At 35.5% G+C, this 19,790-nt stretch overlaps 1 long non-coding RNA gene and 1 pseudogene across 1 annotated transcript; one reads left to right on the top strand and one right to left on the bottom strand.

Moving 5' to 3' along the window:
* Positions 1 to 2,090: 2,090 nt before the first annotated feature.
* On the bottom strand, positions 2,091 to 3,676 carry LOC146914083 (uncharacterized; annotated as a pseudogene).
* A 9,370-nt stretch (positions 3,677 to 13,046) lies between these two features.
* LOC146914082 (uncharacterized) lies at positions 13,047 to 18,125 on the top strand. The gene is made up of 2 exons (XR_015013888.1): positions 13,047 to 13,660; positions 16,315 to 18,125. It is a non-coding gene; the product is annotated as an uncharacterized LOC146914082 (long non-coding RNA).
* The last annotated feature ends 1,665 nt before the right edge of the window (positions 18,126 to 19,790 follow it).

Below are 19,790 nucleotides of genomic sequence, written 5' to 3'. Positions count from 1 at the left end.
TAGTCATTAAAAATTCAAACACACACACACAATTTTAGCATTTTTGGAACTTCTTATATGACATTCGGCGTAACAATTTTAGCATTTTTGAGTTATGACTTACATAAAATCTCAACTTTCCCCTCTCGATCTTAATTAATTTGGAAAAACATATGGTTGCCTCATCGTAAACAACTACTTATTTAATATCTACACTATATACATCTATACTATATATAAAGAAAACTACCCCTTTCAGCTCTTTTGAGTTGGATTTTTATATCCAAAAATGCCCTCAATTTTGAATACAAATAATACGTGTAACAAATAGATAATAATAAATTTAAATATTAAAAAAAATGTAACAAACACATAAATATATATGTATATTTTTTTCCTTTATCATTTAAAAATGTAACAAATTAGATGAGTATATTTATACTTACTTTTTAATTATCCTAATTATACCCTTAAACAACTTTTTCTATAATCAAGATTGTTGTTGGTGTCATTAAAAAAAATTAGATTATATATTTTTTTGTTATATTGTTGGTGTCATTGAAATAAATAATTAGTTTGGTTTGTTATAACTTGAAAGCAACAAACATTTATATTTTTAGTTTTAATCCAAATCAAAATTTCATAAAAAGAACACCATTAATAATTTTCAAAATGTTAGCGCAATAAAAAGAGCGGAAAGATGGACACGTGAGTGCCCGTCTTTCCGCTAGTGATTAAAGTGGAATATTTGACCAAGTCCACCGTGTATTTTTTAAAAGGATGAAAAATTACTTTTCACTAAGACGGTTCGTACAATTGCTTAGATGTGGATTTAAGAATATACACTACTACAATTTTAATAGCGCTTACGGATAAATCCTATTAAAAACGCAACCCATAAAACTGTTATTAGGTCCTCTGTGTCATATATTTTCAATTTTTTTTTTGATCCTAGCCCTTCCCAACCTTTGTGAAATTTCTATTCTTACCGATAACTATTTCTATTCTTAGCGATAACTCTCTGACAGCGGTTACTTAAATATAATATACTGTATGACCACCTAAGGTTTGCTGTTGATGCATATGTGTGTAGCTTGAACAATGAACATGTTTATTATGGGCTCGTGGAAAGGAGTAATGATCCATTGGATATCATAATTTGCAACTACATTGACTAAAGTTGCTGAATGCGAGTGTACTTTCAATGAAAAATGAGCATTTTGATATTAGTTTATTTTTAAGTATGAGAATCAAGTTTAGTATGGCTCTCACTATAGTGGCTTTTAGAATTTTATTACTAGTCACTTGTCACTGTATATGCATCTACTTGATTAACTAATTAAAAATCAAAACCTACAACAATTTATGATTGGTAAAAATCAAAACCTACAACAATTTATGATTGGTTTTGTTTTCAGTAATTTGAATATTTGATTGGATAACAGTGAAAGTTCTCTAGATTGTTAGCTGATTTATTAACAATGACGAAAAGTAAAGGAAGTTGAAGATTGTTTGACTCATTCATTGAAGATTAAATGGTTAGTAGTTAGCAGGACAGTTTTTGGTATTTTTGAACTGCATTTTTAGCATTTTTTTCTTCTTCTGCTGAAGTGATAATGGCTCTGCCCTACTACTGTTTAAGAAGCTTGGGCTTTGTGTTGTTCGGTAGTTGTTAGGTTTGGCGCACATAGTTGCTGATCTGCAGGGCATTTTTGCTATTGAACCTCTTAGTTGCGGAACTGATGTAATTTGGTGTTGGTGTTTGTTTTTGGTTCTTTTGACTTTATTAACTTATGAAGACTTGGTGTTTATTCTGCTGGTCTGTTTATGTTGGTTTTAGAAGGGATATGAGAGAGAAAAGTATAATGGAAATGATATATTGGAAGACAGAAATATGTTTATAACATCAAGGATACCACTACAAACAATTCAGTGCTCTATATATAGAGATGAAACATAACTTAAAACAAAAAGAAACTCCTAAGATTATTGTCTTTAAAACAAAACATAACTGAAGACAACTCACTAATGTCTCATAAAAAACTTAATAACTGAAAATACTAAGGAATACTAAGGCAATTACTACAAATCTCCTCCTTGCCTTAGTTGCTTCAAAGTCCCGGCTTGTCTTTTAATATTTTAAATCTTGCTTTTGGTAAAGCCTTTGTTAACACATCAACCCCTTGATCATCAAATTTGAACTCTTTCACCAAGATCTCATTGCATCTTCTAATTGGAACATTCTCTATGTCATCATCAAAATATTCATAAGTTTTTGGCAGCACCTTCTTTATTGGCTGATTTAGAGCAAAACTTTTAGCTCTCATTTTAATCTTAAATACATCTTTGCCTTTAACATCTGTGATCAAGCACACATTGTCTTCAAATATAACTTTGAAACCCTTTTCAAGAAGTTGTGGGACACTAAGCAAATTTTGATCAATGTCAAGCACAAATAAAACATCAGAAATATATTTCATACCGGATAAACTTTCAATAGCAACCGTCCATTTTCCCTTGACTGAGATGAAATCACCATTTCCAATTTTTACTTTGGAATCAACGGTTTTGTCAAGCTCTTTAAAAAGCTTATGATCATTGGTCATATGATTTGTGCAGCCACTGTCAATTAACCACGAGTCACATGAACTATTGCTTGTAACAAATCATTTTGCAACAAAAAGTAGATCTTCTTCTTTTTGCGCCATGGATATCTTTGTCGCATCTGATTTTGACCTGCATACTCTCTCTACATGTCCCATGTTGCCACATTTTCGGCACTTGACATCAGGCCTCCACCAACATCTTATTTGAGGATGGTTTGTCTTTTTACAATGTGCACATGGTTGAAAAATATCATCATTTTGCTTGTTGTTGTTGCCTCCTCCTGGAATTTTTGCATTCACATACAAAACACCTTCTACGGGCGCTTCTCCTCTCATCATTCGCCTTTGTTCTTGTGCATGCAATGCATTCACCAATTCTACCAAGGAAATTCTCGACAAATCTTTTGTTTCCTCTAATGATGAAATTTTTGATTCATATCTCTCAGGCACAAAAACCAAAATTTTTTGCACAATTCTTTCATCAGAAAAATCATTACCAAGTAATCTCACCTTGTTGACAACGCCCAGCAACATATTTGCGTACTCTTTTATGGTTTCTGCCTCCTTCATTTTTGGCATCTCAAACTCCCTAATCAGGTTGAGTATCTGCATGTTTTTGCTTTTTTCATTTCCCTCATATTCTTTTTTGATGTAATCCGAAATGTCTTTTGCCGATTTCAAGTTCATGATTCTTGTAAATATTGCGCTTGACACCGCTTGGAATAAACATGCTTTAGCTTTAGCCTTCCTTGTTTTCTTTCCTTTGTGAATCTTTATTTGAGCCACCGTTGGATTTTCCGGCAATGGCTCCACTTCATATTCTTCTTCTACAACTTCCCAAAGTTTTAAGGCTTCAAGATATGTTGACATCTTAATAGCCCAAGCATGATAGTTTTCACCATAAAAAATGGGTGGAGCAAGGGAGAAGTTTCTTTTTGTTTCCATTTTTTAGGGTGGTTTTGTTATGTACTCAATTCACAGATCCCTTAAGAAAATAAGCTCTGCTACCAATTTGTTGGTTTTAGAAGGGATATGAGAGAAAAAAGTATTATGGAAATGATATATTGGAAGCCAGAAATATGTTTATAACATCAAGCATACGACTACAAACAATTCAGGGATCTATATATAGAGCTGAAGCATAACTTAAAACAAAAAGAAACTCCTAAGATTATTGTCTTTAAAACAAAACATAACTGAAGACAACCCACTAATTTATTTACTTAACCAATTTTAGTTCAAGTTTGGCAGGTGTTTGTGGCAGTGTGCATTTGTTGTTCGATCGTGTCATATATTGGTCCGCCCTTGTTTGGATCATTTGGAATTTTGTGTTGTTTTGGATCATTTGGAATTTTGTGTGTTAACTTGGATTCTGAATGATAACACAATTTTCACATTTTCTTACACTTCTATATGCAGAGCATTATGTTACTCTTTATCGAAATATGATAAAATTGAAACTGTGTTTCTTTCATTGTTACAAGAGAGGAGTTGATCATGTTTTTGTGGATCACCTACTTTTTCTTTAAAAGGTTGTCTTTGTGTGCTTTAGTTTGCATCAATCGACAGAATGTTTACACTTTTATAATTGAATATTTAAAGTGACTTTATTTTGTGGCATTTGGAATCTGACAGGTGTAGGGGATGACCGGGCCAATACTGTAGTCCTAAAACTGCAATTGATTATAAAGATGCTCAACTTAGATTCAGCTTGTTGTGTCAGGTAATCTTTTGGCCCATTGGAATAATTAGCTTAATTAAGCGCTTATCACATAAGTGCTTATATATAAGTAATTTTTATGCCAAAGGAAAGGATAAAATAAACTTAAATTGTATTTTACGAAAGTTAGAATCTATTTTCATAAGCAAACTTCGAAAGCATATGAAAATAAGTTGAAAACAACTCATGGACATGTCATAAGTTGTTTCTCTAAGTTTTCTATAAATTTTCTCGAAAATGTTTATATGAGTTTGCTCAAATAGTGTCAAAAATCACAATTGATTATGTTAGTAGATAAACTAAAATTAGTCAATTAAAGAGCATTGCTCAAAGTTCATTAGATATAACTTATAAGTTAATGACCAGATAATTGGCCTTACTAATGGAATAATTCATGATTAAAATTGTGTATATCAAAGATACTCTTGGAACATGAGTTCAAGAATAAGCCGATGCTTCGCACCGGTCCAATTAAGGGTGAGTTTTCTATTCAAAACATTATTTACGATGATAAAATGTGCAAATGTGAATTTTTAATTGTAATATGTAAATGATGGGTACAGCGAAATCAATGAGTTAATGATTGAAATATAAGTGATTAAGGTTAAGCCTAAAAAGTAGAAACTAATTGAGGTTTAGCATGAATCCACTAATGTTGAGATGAATAGAAGTGATTAAGGTTATGCTACTTTTGAGAATAGTGTTTTAAACTGATGTTGATAGCTAGTTCCATTAGTTGATCGTTATGCCATGCTAAGTTATCCGTACTTGGAAGTTTAAGTTGATTCTCCTTGCACTTGAGTTCCTCTCGATTTAATTTAAACTTTTGACTCAATGTTGGAATTTGAACAATACATAATTAATTTTTTCTTAAATATGAGAGGAGAATATGTTGGAGATAGATTTATCAAGTAGACATTGGATCGCTTTTGATGTGTCCCCTCGAAGTTGGGTGTTTATTTTGTGGTTGCGGCTGCTTTTACTATTTATATATGTGCACCATCTTTGCATTATTATGATAGTGTAAATTAGATGTCCTTTTAGGATTTATTTAATATTATGACCCTTTTAACTAATTTTTAATCAACACATTACTATTGTTTACTACAAATCAATGGATTACTCATGAATGCAATAAGATTTGTTAGCAATTTGTAATATGTTTTTAATTATTATGAAGCTTTTGGTTGTAGATTGAATTTTTAAAATAAAAAATTAGGACTTTTATTAGCGCTTTTACGAAAGCGCTATTAAAAGGGGATAGTTAAGATAGCACTTTCCAAAAAACGCTAAGAAACACCTATTTAAAATAGAAAAAATAAGGCTATATTAGCTCTTTTTTGAAAGCACTATTGAAACACTTCTATTTAATTGCGTTTAGAAAACGCTATTATAGGGGTTACGACCTATAATAGCGGGGGCTTTCTTAGCGCTTCACAAGTGCTATTAATCACCCCAAATGAATGCTATTAAAGGGGGGTATTTCACTATTTTGTAGTAGTGATTGTTGCTTTTGAAGAATAGGATTTTGTGGGAATTGAAATATAGTTTGACGATCCGACGTCCGATGGCTTTGGGAGATGTGCATATTTTATTTGTATCACATCTTTGAATAGTCAACTCATTTTTTAGAAGTACATCATCTAGTAAAAAATACTCATAATAAACTATTATGATGGAAAGTGTATCATTAACTTAAATTAGCATACTCACCCGTGTTAACCACAGAATTATCCTCCGTGATTCGAATAATAATGTTGTTTTTACAGAACTTGAATAGAAGACATTGATCAAACCATGGTAACCACTAGAAATATGATACGGTAATCCTTTTGCAATGTGCAATACACATTTTTCCAACATAGTGGAGTGACAAGTGTCTTAAAAGTTTTTTTTTCTTTTTTATTTTGACACTCCATAATCGGTGTTTGACACTCGTAGAACAACACTCGTGCAACACATTACAAACTAAGACAAATGTCTCAAAAAATAAAAAAATATTTGTTTCCTTTAGTTTGACACATGTTATACTCTCTTTAGAGACTTTTCAAACACATCTACAATGGTCGAAAAAATATGTTGAAGCAACGAAAGATTCAATACATTAAATATGATTACAACATTTTTAGTTTTTTCAATAGTAGATGAATAAATAAATTAAAAAATCAAATATTTTCACATGTTTCTTAATTCTTTTTTATGAGACGAATTGCTAAATTTAGATACACATGTATATATTTCGATTCTTGTAAAAAAGTATATATAGTATATATTTCGGTTCTCAAATTATATTATTTTATAATTAATATTAATGTCATACCGATAATATTATTTCGATTTTTGTTTGACTATGCATGACCATCTGCTTGCTGCACCTATCACTCATTAAATTTCGGATTCAATTGTTAATAGGGAAATGTTAACCTGGTGCCCTGGGACACCTGGTTAAGGAATTATAAAAAGAAATATTGTCTCGAAAATTGTGTATTATACTTTTTGAAAGTTAAAAAGTGTTATTTTCAATACAAAACTTGACTTTTCTTTCTACTTTTAGTTGTTTAACTAGTGCCGCAAAGGCACCGGTTAAGAAGACCCTTGTTAATATAGCTCATTTATTTCCATTTCAATCATTATTTATCATCTGATTCGGTTTCGTTTGAGGAATTTTTGAAACTGGCCACCAAATGCTCCTCATATGTAGTCATTTTTTTTTGTTCAAATAGAACATATAAATATAAAGCAACCCTTCACGACAACTTTTCAAACCCTAGATGGACATGGCGTCTTTTCACACCTCGGAGATGGCGAATGAGCTTGAGATCAATGCCGAGAAGCGTTCTTAGAAGACGACTTTTCCCTTGCCGTTGCTTTTTACTCTCGAAGCCATCGAACTTGATCTCACCAACGCTAATCTCTTCGCGACAGAGCCCGGTCCCGTATCAAACTCGATGCTTGGTCTAGTCCCTCCAAAACCCCCTTTATTTGATTTTTTTTATCTCTTTTATTGCACTCACTCGTTCACTCACTTCTCTCGTATGTTGCGAAGTTGTTTTCGATGCTAACGAAGCTATTCAATTAAACCCTACTTTGTCACATGCCTATCTTCGTAAAGGGTATATAAATTGATGTTTAATCCTTATGTTAGTTTTTTTTGTGTGTTGTTTTTTGTATTGAATCGATTTATGTATGAATTGTATTTATAGGACTGCGTGTCGCAACCCTTGAAAAGGGTGCCTTTATTGCACCCGATGATCTCGTATTTGCCAATTTGATTCATCAATGTCAACCCTACATTGTTACCGGTCGAACATAATTTTTCTCCATAAAATTTCAATTTTGTAGCTTTTATTTGGATTGTGGGTTGCTCAATGAATGTGAATGAGTGGCTAAGACTTAGGAAGCTAGAATTATACATATGTTAAAATGCTAACTTGTTCACACCATTTAGGTAGTTTGTTGAATTCTACCATGGACGGTGGTCACGATGCGAAAATGAGGAATATGACATCAATGAACTCTGAGGTATTGGAGGGTTCTAGCACGTTGCAAGAGGTATATTTTCCCATCCCTCCTTCTCATAGGGTTTTGTTTCGTTTCGTTAATAGGGTTTAGTTTTGTTCTATTTAATTTCATTAATAGGGTTTTGTGTTTTGTTGGTTAGGATAAGTTCCCATTGACCAAAGGATGGTATTTCTTATATATTGGTCCTCAAAATCATTGAGATTAAAATAATGGAAGGACTAGAAGAAATACCACACGCACTATTGTCGATGGAAGGAATTGTCGCTACGCCTATTTATGCCCTACCCTTGCACAAACCTACATTCGAAAGGGGATTTGTGTAGGATGCATCGTTAATGCGAAGCGTCAGCATTTGCGAACAGAATATGGAGAGGTTAGTATTTTTTTTTTCCTTTCTCTCTCACTCTCTTCATAGTTATAGTGATTGTCTGCTATCTTAGATATGTATTTGGGTCAAAGGTGAAGGAGCATATGTTGTACTCCGATAAATTCCTTCCCCATCATTACCAATGAAATGTTATTATTGTGTTGTAAATGTAAATACATAGCTTAAGATTTACTATATTGAATTAGGCATATGAAGTAAATTTTTCAGCAAAATTGTCTTTACGAATTGAATGGTGTAATTTAAATAAAGAGCAAGTTGGAGATTCTCACAAAACAATGGTGAAAAAGTGAAACAATAGTACAGATCATTGAATAATAGGAATGTTATCTGTAAAATTTGTAAAGCAAATTCAAGAGAAAGAAGGAATCAGGGCCAAATTGAAGAAATAGAAACAAAGTGATAGATTTAGGGCCTGTTTGAAATAGTTTTTGTTTTCGCTTTTGAAATATACAAGTCCTCTTTTCATAATGGTTATCCATTTACATGTTTTAGTGTTTTAGTCTCCAAAACTAAAAAATTCAAGACAATTTCCAAAACTATAATTTTAAAAATAGTTTAGCAAACAAGTTTTTAATTTTGAAGTTTTTAAAAACTAAAAGAGTTTTTGGAAAGTGTTTCAAACAGGATTCTCTAAAAGTCGTTCTATTTGGATTGGCTTACTTGAGTTTACATTTTATATAATCAGCTGAAAGTCGTGCTATTATTATATTTCACAGGATGATCTTCCTCCAGAAATGGATGTCATCGGGTATTCGGAGGTTGTGATAGAAGCGAGAAGATGCTCATCTCCCAAACCCAAGGATGCCGCATTACCAAAATATCCTTTGCTTCTACACAACCTATGAAGTGGAGACACGGACATCAAACACGTACACGTCCACACCAATAATCATACGTGTCATTGTCGGACATGATGTGTATATGATACTAGAACACGCATAATTTGAGGAATTTCCGTGCTTCATAGAAAACGACGAGTCCAGCTTTAACTCTCGTAGGAGCTATACATCCATATCTAAACAATTGGACCGTTCAAGAAACCGTCTCACTAAAAAGTTGTAATTTAGGTTTGGCTAAAAAATTTAGACCCTGCTTCTTAATGTCTCACAGTCACAACACTAACACTGTATTTATGTGAAGCATTTGGAAAAACAATGGTGTGTATTTTGGATGTTATTGATTTGCATTATTTTGGACATGGTTCTTCTTATGCATGTATTATCAATTGAATAATCAGAAGGAATGTGTTTGTGATTTCTCTTATTTGACTATTTTAACGACTCATGATCCATCATAAAGGGTTTTTAGCCTTTAGATTAGTGTATATATTTTTCTTGTATTTTTACCATAGATTCAATGAAACCATTAGCTATGAAGTTTCTTTCATTTGCGTATGAGTTGATGTAGTTGTATTTTTCTTAAAGGATAGATATATGCAGGAGCGTAGCCTTGGCTACCGAAAGAAAAATTATTTATTATTCCAAATAATACATGATTGATAGATTCATTTGTACTTATTTGGTACTTCCCGTCTCACTAACGATAGGGAAAACTTTTTCAACAATAAAAATTATCAAGACAATAGTCATAAACATATTAAATGGGCTATGATGGGAAATGAGTGTCTTACGATTAACTTATTTGTTTACATTGGAAAAAAAAACATTATTAATCTATTTTGTAAACAGTCAATTATGGATAAAATTGGCTTCTTGAAATGTATTTTGCCCAACTTTTCTAAACAAAGTATCGTCAATTTTTATCATTTATTGCCACTCTAAGTTAATTTTCATGCAATGACTAATTTTCGGATTATTTTGTTTGTAAACAGTCAATTATGGATAAATTTGGATTGAAACGCATTTTGCCTTGCTTTTTTAAACAACTATTGTCAATTATTATTATTTATTGCCGCTCTAAGTTAATTTTCATGTATTGACTAATTTTCGGATTATTTTGTTTAATCTCAACAACACTTGCGATTTTTAAGTTAAGTGCCTAAGATTTTGTTTAATTTTAGTCCTTAGCTTTTTTGTTAAAGGGATTAATCCAAGACTAAAAACACTTTTTTTTCCGTAAAATTTTAAAAATTCGAGACAAAAAATCGTGGAGCCGTCGAAAGCGAATTTGGAGTCGTGGTGCTGGATATGTGGAAAGACAAATTGTATAGGATTAAAAAGGTAAAATAAAATATGGAATAGGGGAAAGGAACGGTAAATAAGGCGTCATACTTGCTTCTAATCTATGAAGGAATGATAAGCCAAGAGGAATCACCACAATGATAAGGAAGTCATTGATAAGATTCGATATACAAGTTCTAATCGAAGAACTCATAGGAGAAAACTCTCATTCAAAACAGTGTAACTTTTATAAAAATTCAAGATCTTTTTTGCGTTAACTCTCCGGTTCCTATAGAGGAAAAGGGCTTAGTAATCCGGAGTTTAGCCATGAGGTAGGGATAGCTCGACCAAGAATTGTTCCGGTAGGAATCAAACTCGTCCTAGATGAAGTTAATTAACCACTTAAACTCAATTGTTTGGTTAAATTCAAGATTAATTTATTTCATAAAGAATCTTACGGTTTATAGAGGTCAAACCCCAAGTGACTCAAACTCCTAATTAATTACTCCATCCGGTCCTAAATATACGAGAAGAATCTTTTTGTAGGTTCATTCAATAATTAATGTATTTAGATTATAATTTGAAATAAATATATCATTTATTCAATATACCAGAAAAGAAACTTCTCTTATATTTAGGACCGGAGGAAGTATAATTTAAAACATAAACGTTTCCTAATATATAGAAGAAAAAAAAATAGGCATATATGCCTTTTCAACTAATTCTAAACAAAATATATTTAAAGGGTCATGCTAACCGGCGTCTCGAGGTACCGGTTAAGGATACTAAAAAAGAAGTTAGTACTAAGAAAAGAAACTTTTTTGACTTTTTAGTGTTTCCCATATTTAAAACCTGAAATTATTGGAGTTAAATGAGTTTAATGTCCTTTCAACATTCTTTATTCACATGTACATTTTTTATAGGTTTCCTTCCACATCTTTAATGAACTCTTGATCTGCTTCCTGAAGATGTGAAATCTATCTTCTATATATTATATTCTTTACTATGTCGATGGCTTACTTGTTGTCCAGTTTCAAAACAATTGGCTTCCTGGCTTTTGAATCTTCAATTCACTCAGCATATATTCAATTCAAATGACTTTGCATGCAACATAATAGCTTGCAATATACTCTTTTGGTTTTGGTTGCCACTAATTTTTCTCAACACATCAAAATATTAATGCAAGTTTTATTCGAGACCTCACCTCTAACCATTGATTGAAAGAGTGCTTATGGCAGTTGGAATGTTGAAAACTTAGATTGGACCATGTAACACCCTATTTCTAATAAGCGGTAAAACGCGCGGATATACAAACATATTCTAGATATAGATGTTACGTCTTCGAATCAACCACAAAAAAAACATGCATAAAGATCATGTTACACAACATAGCACGGAACATACATATAATTCATAAAACATCTCCGGATCTCAACAAAAATACAAATGTATTCTCCAATTCTCAAATAACAAATAACATCTCAACTCCAAAATACATAGTCCAAAATAAAACCAACATGCAAGAACTACCCTAGATCAGAGCCCTAATCTAGACACTTGCATAAAAGAGGAACTCCACTCCTCGGCATCATCAAGCAGCACAAACTAAGCATCCCGCACTCCATCTACCCGTTCATACGTAAAGGTAGGTGGTAAACCACCGAGGGTTAGCGTTACATCATCATAATCCATATAAGATTTAAATAAGAACATTGGAGTTGAAAGAATATATTCAAGAATATCAATTCAAGCATTCATTCACAAGCATTCATAACCCTCATATAATTCATTACTATCATTCCAAGCTCAACTCAACAAGTGTATCATACACATATCACAACTTCACCTTGTCAATCAACAATTAACAATTCAATCCTCAATTACAATTAGCAAAAATCAACCATCAAATACATCTTAATGCAATTCAATCCACCAACAGTTTATGCAATGTCTCTAGACTCATCTAGATGCATGTGGTACCAAAACACCTCAAGGTCGTCACCTTCGATGCAACAAAAACATCATAATCACCTCCATTGGATATAAAATCCACCACCATCAGTCATGTATGTATGAACATATGACTCAACTACAAATGCATATGTTCATACATACAATAATCACCTCACCATCACCAATACTTGTATATATATAATCAATAACAATTCACCACCACATATCATATATACAATCACCAACAACATTCACAACACAAACAACATATAGTTGCCACAATTCCACATAGTCCATACAAAGGAACAAATACAACGTATGATCACAAACATCATATTTGTCATACCCCAATTTTTGACCTAAGGATCCTACATTCATACACCGACACGCGCCCTTTGACCACGATTAAGTCTTTGACTTTTCGGTGAAAATTCGACAGAGAGGTATTTTAAAATACCTCATGTTTGGTTTCGAGTCGGGCCTTCTTCTCTCATTTTTATCTTTTTTAATTTAAGTTTCCATCTTTTATTTAAACTCCTTTTAATTAATTAAACTCTAATTCTTTCTTTTAATTAAGTCGCTTTTATTTTTTAGTTTCATTTGTGTCACGTCCAAATAGGTCCAAGTTTCATTTTATTTGTTATTTATTTATTAAGTCTAAAAATTGGTCCCAATCCACAAGAACAGCCTGTCACACGCGCGTGTTTCATCTCAATCCAAATCCAGCAAAGAGCGTTCCAATCCAGAAATCAAGTCACAAACTTTGGTTTTCTTCCCCACAAGCCAGGAGATTTAGTTTTCACCAAACTCTTAGGTCCAACACTATAAATAACCAACTGCAATTCATCAGCAGGGGGCCGAAAATCTCATAAGAAAAACCATTCATCGTAACACAATTCGGGGCCAATTTTTAATGCACAAATCATCGGCCAAAACTCACACAATGACCTGCAAGCAATTCACGCACAAAAGCAACAAAAAAACACACAATTCATAGCCGTCAAAACCAATTCGTCACAAACGATTCACACCAATTTCCAGTCATAACCCTAATAACCTTAACACTGCAAAACCAACAATCACTTTCACGCCTCCAATTTATCTGAAACCAAACAACAATTTCGACCTGCACACAGACAACACATAGACACAGCAGAAGCAGACGCGGTGACAACACCACAACCAGAAGTCAGCAACACACTCGACACAACCGCAACACCATCAAACCCCAAACATTCACGAATCCGTCGAGCTCCAGGCACGCAGCTGACAACGGAACCAGACCCGACGTGCACGGCTTCAACAACCCAATCCCGGTGAATCAACGAAGCAAGCCGCAACCCAATCGAATCCGAGAAGCAAATCATCAAAGGTAGTGTCTCTGTTCTTTTTTAATTCGCATATCTAGGGGCATAGGTTCATGTTTTGGGAACTATGGGTTTAGAAAAACAATAGGAAGAAGGTAGTGGGAGTAGAGGAAGAATCAAAAATATAAAAAAATGGAATTTTAGGGTTCTAGATGGTGGCGCCGCTGTACCTAGCCGGCGGCCACCGCTAGAACCCCCACTGCTCTCGCCGGAAAGGATGGGAGGGAGAATGTTGAATGAAGAACAGAGGAGAAAGACGAGAGAACAGAGGGAAGTCTGTGAGGAAAGAGAGAGAAACATGTGTAAAAAATGAATGAAAAATCTGCAACATATATTTATATCTACCCATCATCGAACCGGTTTACAAAATCCACCCATTCCATAACCGAACCGGTTCGCTAACCCATACCCAGTAAGCCTCTAAGCCCATTTCGAAATCCAGCAAGGCCCAGCTACCTTTTTCTGCCGTTTCTTTCCATTGCTTCCTGCACACACACATGCTGTTAACACCCCCCTGCATGCATATTTTTACTACTACATCTTGTTTAACTCTCGTGCATTTTTTTCGCTATTGCATTTTAATTTTACTGCATTTTAGATCATTTCATTTCTATTCGTAACATTTCATTTTCATTATTAGCATTTCAATGATCGTTTTTTTTAATGCATATTAGGTTAATATAAAATCGTTCATGCATTTTTAGTTTGGGTTTAGTATCATGCATATTTAACTTTTCGTTATTTATTTTATCACATAAACGTAGCTTGTACATTAGGTTTGAATGTAAATAATTCATGCATTATTTAGTCTAGTTTATCATGCATTTTAATTTATTTTTATGTCATTTCATGAAATTAGAATGTAAATATAGGCTTAATGTAATTTATTTATTTTCTCGCAGACCGTAGAATGTATTAATAGGTTTTTTTGTAATAGCTTAGGTGCATGGGTGCGTGCGTGTGTGTATGCCTTTCTTTTATGCTCCTAGTTTAGGTTAAAGGTTTTTGTGGGGATCCAACGTCACCACAAAATACCTACGTTTTTATTTTCTTGCTCCGATAGCTTTAATTTTAGTTTAGTTATTATTCAAAAACAACAAAAACATGCAAATAGTTCAAAAACACAAACATTTTCATAAACAAACCTTGATCTTAAATCAAGTGACGTCTTTTTCATTTTCTTTCCTTAATCAAACTTCAATCAATTTAATCATATTTCAAGTCATTCTTCTTCTTTAATATAAAAATACAAACAAATCCATTTTGCCACTTGGCTTTTCATTTTAAAACCTTTTTCAAACTAATAAAAAACACACAACCAATCAAACGTCAGCTTTTTTAACCCCGAACTACAAGGTTTTGATCCCTCACGGGTACGTAGGCAGAGGACACTCGTCCTTCCAAATCAATAAAATGTAGATAATTAGGTCCTCCTTTATTAATCATTTCAAATTCTTTTTTCTTCAAAAAATAAGCAAGTTATAGCACATTATTTAAATAAAAACCAAGAGGTTCCCGTAGAGTACTACGGACATAAAGGGTGCTAACACCTTCCCTTTATGTAACCAACCCCCCGACCCCCAATTTAAATAATTTTTTTCAAAGTCGTGAAATAAAAGTGAGTCAAAAGCTAATTGAATAGCCTTGATCTCCAAAAAATGACGCGACGTAAATGGCGACTCCACCGGGGACTCCCTAAGAGGGTTGAGCCTAACTTGGTCTTATTTAATTTTTGTGCTATAACTTGCTTAAAAAAAAAAAAAAAATCAAAAAAATAAAAGATGGAAATACGTGTATATATGTTCTCCCTTCTTCCTTCTTCTTGTTCTTAACGTGAGTGGTGAGATAAGTTCTAACCGGACTTCGAGTGAAACATAAGATAGGAGTGGTAGACTCATAGTGGCATACCGAGAGTATTCTCGTGTCTTGTCACACGTGAGATAACCACACTTAGCGGAGGAGCTTGAGGTGATATATGTCGGCGAGGTGTTGTCACGCTTAGACTTTATTACTCTTAAGTCTCTGTTGAACGCTAAGGACCTTTAGTAACCCTTAACTCATCTTGGCCTTTTTTAGGACGTAGTGCGGTGGCTAACCGGGTGTTGTCTCGGTATTAGTCGACCGCGATACTACACTCGAACTAGACTTTCCTACGAACGATGTTGGACCGGGTGTTGTCTCGGTATCCGATAAAGTTCAAAGGCGGTCGGAATTCGGGAACTTTGGTAGAACCCTTGTTGCAAGTACATTTGAAACCATAGTCCTTACCAAGTGGCGTTGTTACCCTTGACTCCAACATATGGACTTAAACCACACCATGTTTTCTCCGTTCTTTAGCATATTCATGCATACATGCATACCTTTATAGAAACTTTTTCTCATCAAAATATCGGAGGACTTAGATAAGTCGTCTTGTAAACATCGAGGAGTGGACCTTATAAAGAGGGACACCAAGGAAAACAATTTCGAAAGTCTTAAACTGGACCTTAGCTTTGTCGGGGACTTGTCTCTCGGCTTTGCTATCGTTTCCTTACAATGTTTACAATCACTTTGACAAGCCCTTCAACAAAAATGTGTCTATTTTTGCATAAGCATCATGCATCATGTGCATTTCATAGTCTCAATTTCGAGTCTCACAAATTTTTCTTTTCCAATAAAGGTCAACCCATCTCAAAAGAGTCATGGCATCCTCGTCCAACTCGCATTTACAACACCCGAGCAATCGTAATGAAAAGGAGGAATATCTCGAACAGAAAACCAAGTGCTTCGGGAGGAAATGGCAGCCATGCGGACTAAAATGGACGAAATGACTAAATTGATGAAGACACCGACGGTTGCCCAAGCACCTCCTCCTCCTCCTATCGGGACTCAAGCCGAAACCGTTTCTACCGGCCCCGAATGGATGTTTTGTGCCGATACTGCGGAGTACTCGCTCCACAACGTTCCGTGCCATGGTTCCCGCCTCTTACCGCCGGCGAAATACTCCGTCCCATTGCTTGTGAAGCTCAGATGCCTACCCATCAATATGTAGCTCATGTTCCTCCACCTTTTGTGAGAGCTCCTCCAAATCGCCGTAACTTACTCGGCACCTCGTCGTTCATACTATCCCACGAGAAGAGGAACCCATCTACCATTCAGCAGTGTGGGGGCCTATGACAGGGTTGTTGACCTACAAGAGAAGTATGATGAGATGCAACGAGAAGTGAGAGCTCTCCATGGGAAGAAAGTGTTTGGGAAAACCGCTTATGATCTTTGTCTTGTGCCGAATGTCCGGATACCCCACAAGTTCAAGGTCCCGCATTTCGAGAAGTATAAGGGGAACTCCCGTCCCGAGGAACATCTAACAATGTATGTGAGAAAGATGTATGCCTATGCCAAGGATGATCCGGTCCTTATCTATTTCTTTCAAGAGAGTTTGGCTAGTCCCGCCTCAAAATGGTACATGAATTTAGACAAAACAAAGATCCGAACTTTCCAGACTGTGTGATGCTTTTGTGGAACAATACGGTTACAACGTGGATATGGCCCCGGACCGAAGCGATCTTCAAAGGCTATGACTCGGGGAGACAAAGAAACGTTCAAGGAATATGCTCAACGGTGGAGAAACATCGCCGCCCAAGTCAGCCCACGTGTGGAAGGGAAGGAGATGACCAAACTTTTCTTAAAAACACTCAATCAGGTTCTATTACGTGAATATGGTCGGAAGTACGCCTAAGGACTTTGCCGAGATGGTTACTATAGGTGTACGGTGGAAGAAGGAGTCCGAGAAGGACGATTGGACAAAGAAAGTGTCCCCGCTAGTAGTTCGAAAAAGAAAGAGCAGGAGGTTAGTATGGTGAAAGGACGGACGCGCCAAGAAATATTCGGCCTATCAACATGTGGCCGCTATTACACCCGTTCCCAATGCCGATCAACAACCGTATCAACAAAGAACAACCTCGACAACAGGCTCCAAGGACACGATTTGATCCGATTCCCATGAAGTATGCCGAGTTGCTCCCATCTTTGCTCGAAGGGAATTATGTCCGCACTGTGCCGCCTCCACCGATGCCTAGAAAATTGCCGGCGGGTTTTAGAGCCGATCTCTCATGTGACTTCCATCAAGGGGCACCGGTCACGATGTTGAGCGCCGTTATGCCTTGAGGAATGCAGCTTCAAGATTTAGTCGAAGCCAAGGTCCTATCCTTCACGTACTTGAATCAAAATGTGCAAAGCTAATATGATACCGAACCACGGGACCTCATTCCGAAGTGGTGGTGCATAGTTTTAGTGACGTATGGAGTGATTTGCCGCTTTCGGTTGTCGCATTTGTTTTTGTTCCTTCACTATTTCCTTTGTTCAAATAATGTGGTGTTTATTGATTTTCGTTTTTCAAAAATATCCTTTCGTTCGCCCCGAGACGACCGTGAACTTGTGTAGGGCTTTTGCTTTAAGTATTGTCATCATTAATAAAAAGGTCGTTTTGATCCCGACTTTGTTGTTACTTTTTGCTTATTACGGAAAAATGGTGATACAAAAAACCAAAAGTAAATTTCATTCTCAAATATCCGCATAATCATAACTTGTACTTGTCAAAATCAATAATCAAATCATGCATCAATAAACCCGTTGAACATTATAACCTTGTACTCTCTTCCAACTTTGAGTTCCCCGTGTCCGAAGTTGAAGAAGAGAATGAAGAGACTCCCGATGAAATCTCTCATATACCGGGGCATCTTAGCCATTGAAGCCGCAAACAAAATATCAAGGAGATTGTCCGAGAAGATGACATTCAATTACAAAGACCGGCTCGGCGTGCTACCATTCTCTTTGCTCAAATATCGTACTTCGGTACACATTTCAACAGGGCAGCCCCCCTCCTTCCCCAATATGCAACATGGAGGTCGTGCTTCCCGTGGAGGTCAAAGTCTCATCAATAGGAGTTCCGCTAAAGTCCAAGCTTGATCAAATTTAAACGCATGACGACCTTGTACAAATATATCAAAAGAGGTTTGAAACAAGCTTCTAACAAAAAGGTTCGTCCCCATGAATTTCAAGAATGGAACTTTGTACTACCTTCCGGTCGGACTCCAAGGGGCAAGTGGACGACTATGAAGGCTCGTGTGCAATGACTCTTGCAACTACGGATGGTGACAAACTCACGCGTCCCATGAATGCGGTGCAGTCAAGAAATACTCGTCAAAAAATAAAAGCTCGATAAGTCGCAAATCCTAAAAAGCGGCTTAGGCAAAAATGAGCGTCCCGTGGACCGAAAACCCGAAAGGGCGGTCCAGCAAAAATTAGAGACATGAACAAAAAATGATGATTATCCCGATAGGTTGAAACCCGAAAAGGGCGATCTATGCAAAAGTTAAGGATCATGACAAAGTAACTCGCATTCAATGGCACGGTCCACTTGGGGGCATCCAGTATCAAAAGACCTCTCGATTCGAAGCATCTCAGAGATCAAAGACTCGAATCGGGGCATTCAAAGTTGTCGTGGAGTATAACGGTTATTGTGTTCAATGTACCTTCCCATATATTTACCATTTTCCAAATTTTTCAAAGATCTCGTGGGGTCACGCCATTGGTAGGCCACTACTCAATTCATCAAATTTGAGCTGTGCCATTTATTTGGAATTCTCATTTATTCTATTTGCAAAATTTCTTCTATTTTTGATGGCAATACTTGAAGCAAAAATTTTCAAAATACAAAAACCTTTTTTTACATCTTTTGAAAAGTGTGAACAACAAACGCACTCTCTTTGAACTTGTGAGTAGTCGAAGCGTACATCGCATCCGCCTCGAGAACGGCTACATTCGGAAGAGAAACATGGCTAAACACAATGGAGGGGACCTCTCGCTTCAAGCAAGATGTCAAAAAATATACAAAAAAATAATAATACAAAAAAATGAAAGCTCGCTAAGTTGAAAACCCGAAAAGGCGGCTTAGGCAATAGAGAGCGTCCCGTGGACCGAAAACCCGAAAGGGCGGTCCAGCAAAAATTAGGGGCACAAAAAAGGAATATACTCCCGGTGGACCGAAAACCCGAAAGGGCGGTCCAGGCAAAAGTTAGGGATTTTCAAAAAAAATAATACAAAAATGACTGTCGAAGCATGACAAGGGAATATCATTCCGCGCCGATTTACAAATGG

This window comes from Medicago sativa, chromosome 6 (assembly GCF_051527215.1).
Source record: "Medicago sativa cultivar Bolivia chromosome 6, Bolivia_mono, whole genome shotgun sequence".
NCBI classification, from domain to species: Eukaryota; Viridiplantae; Streptophyta; class Magnoliopsida; order Fabales; family Fabaceae; genus Medicago; species Medicago sativa.
This window is presented reverse-complemented; position numbering and strand designations above follow the sequence as displayed.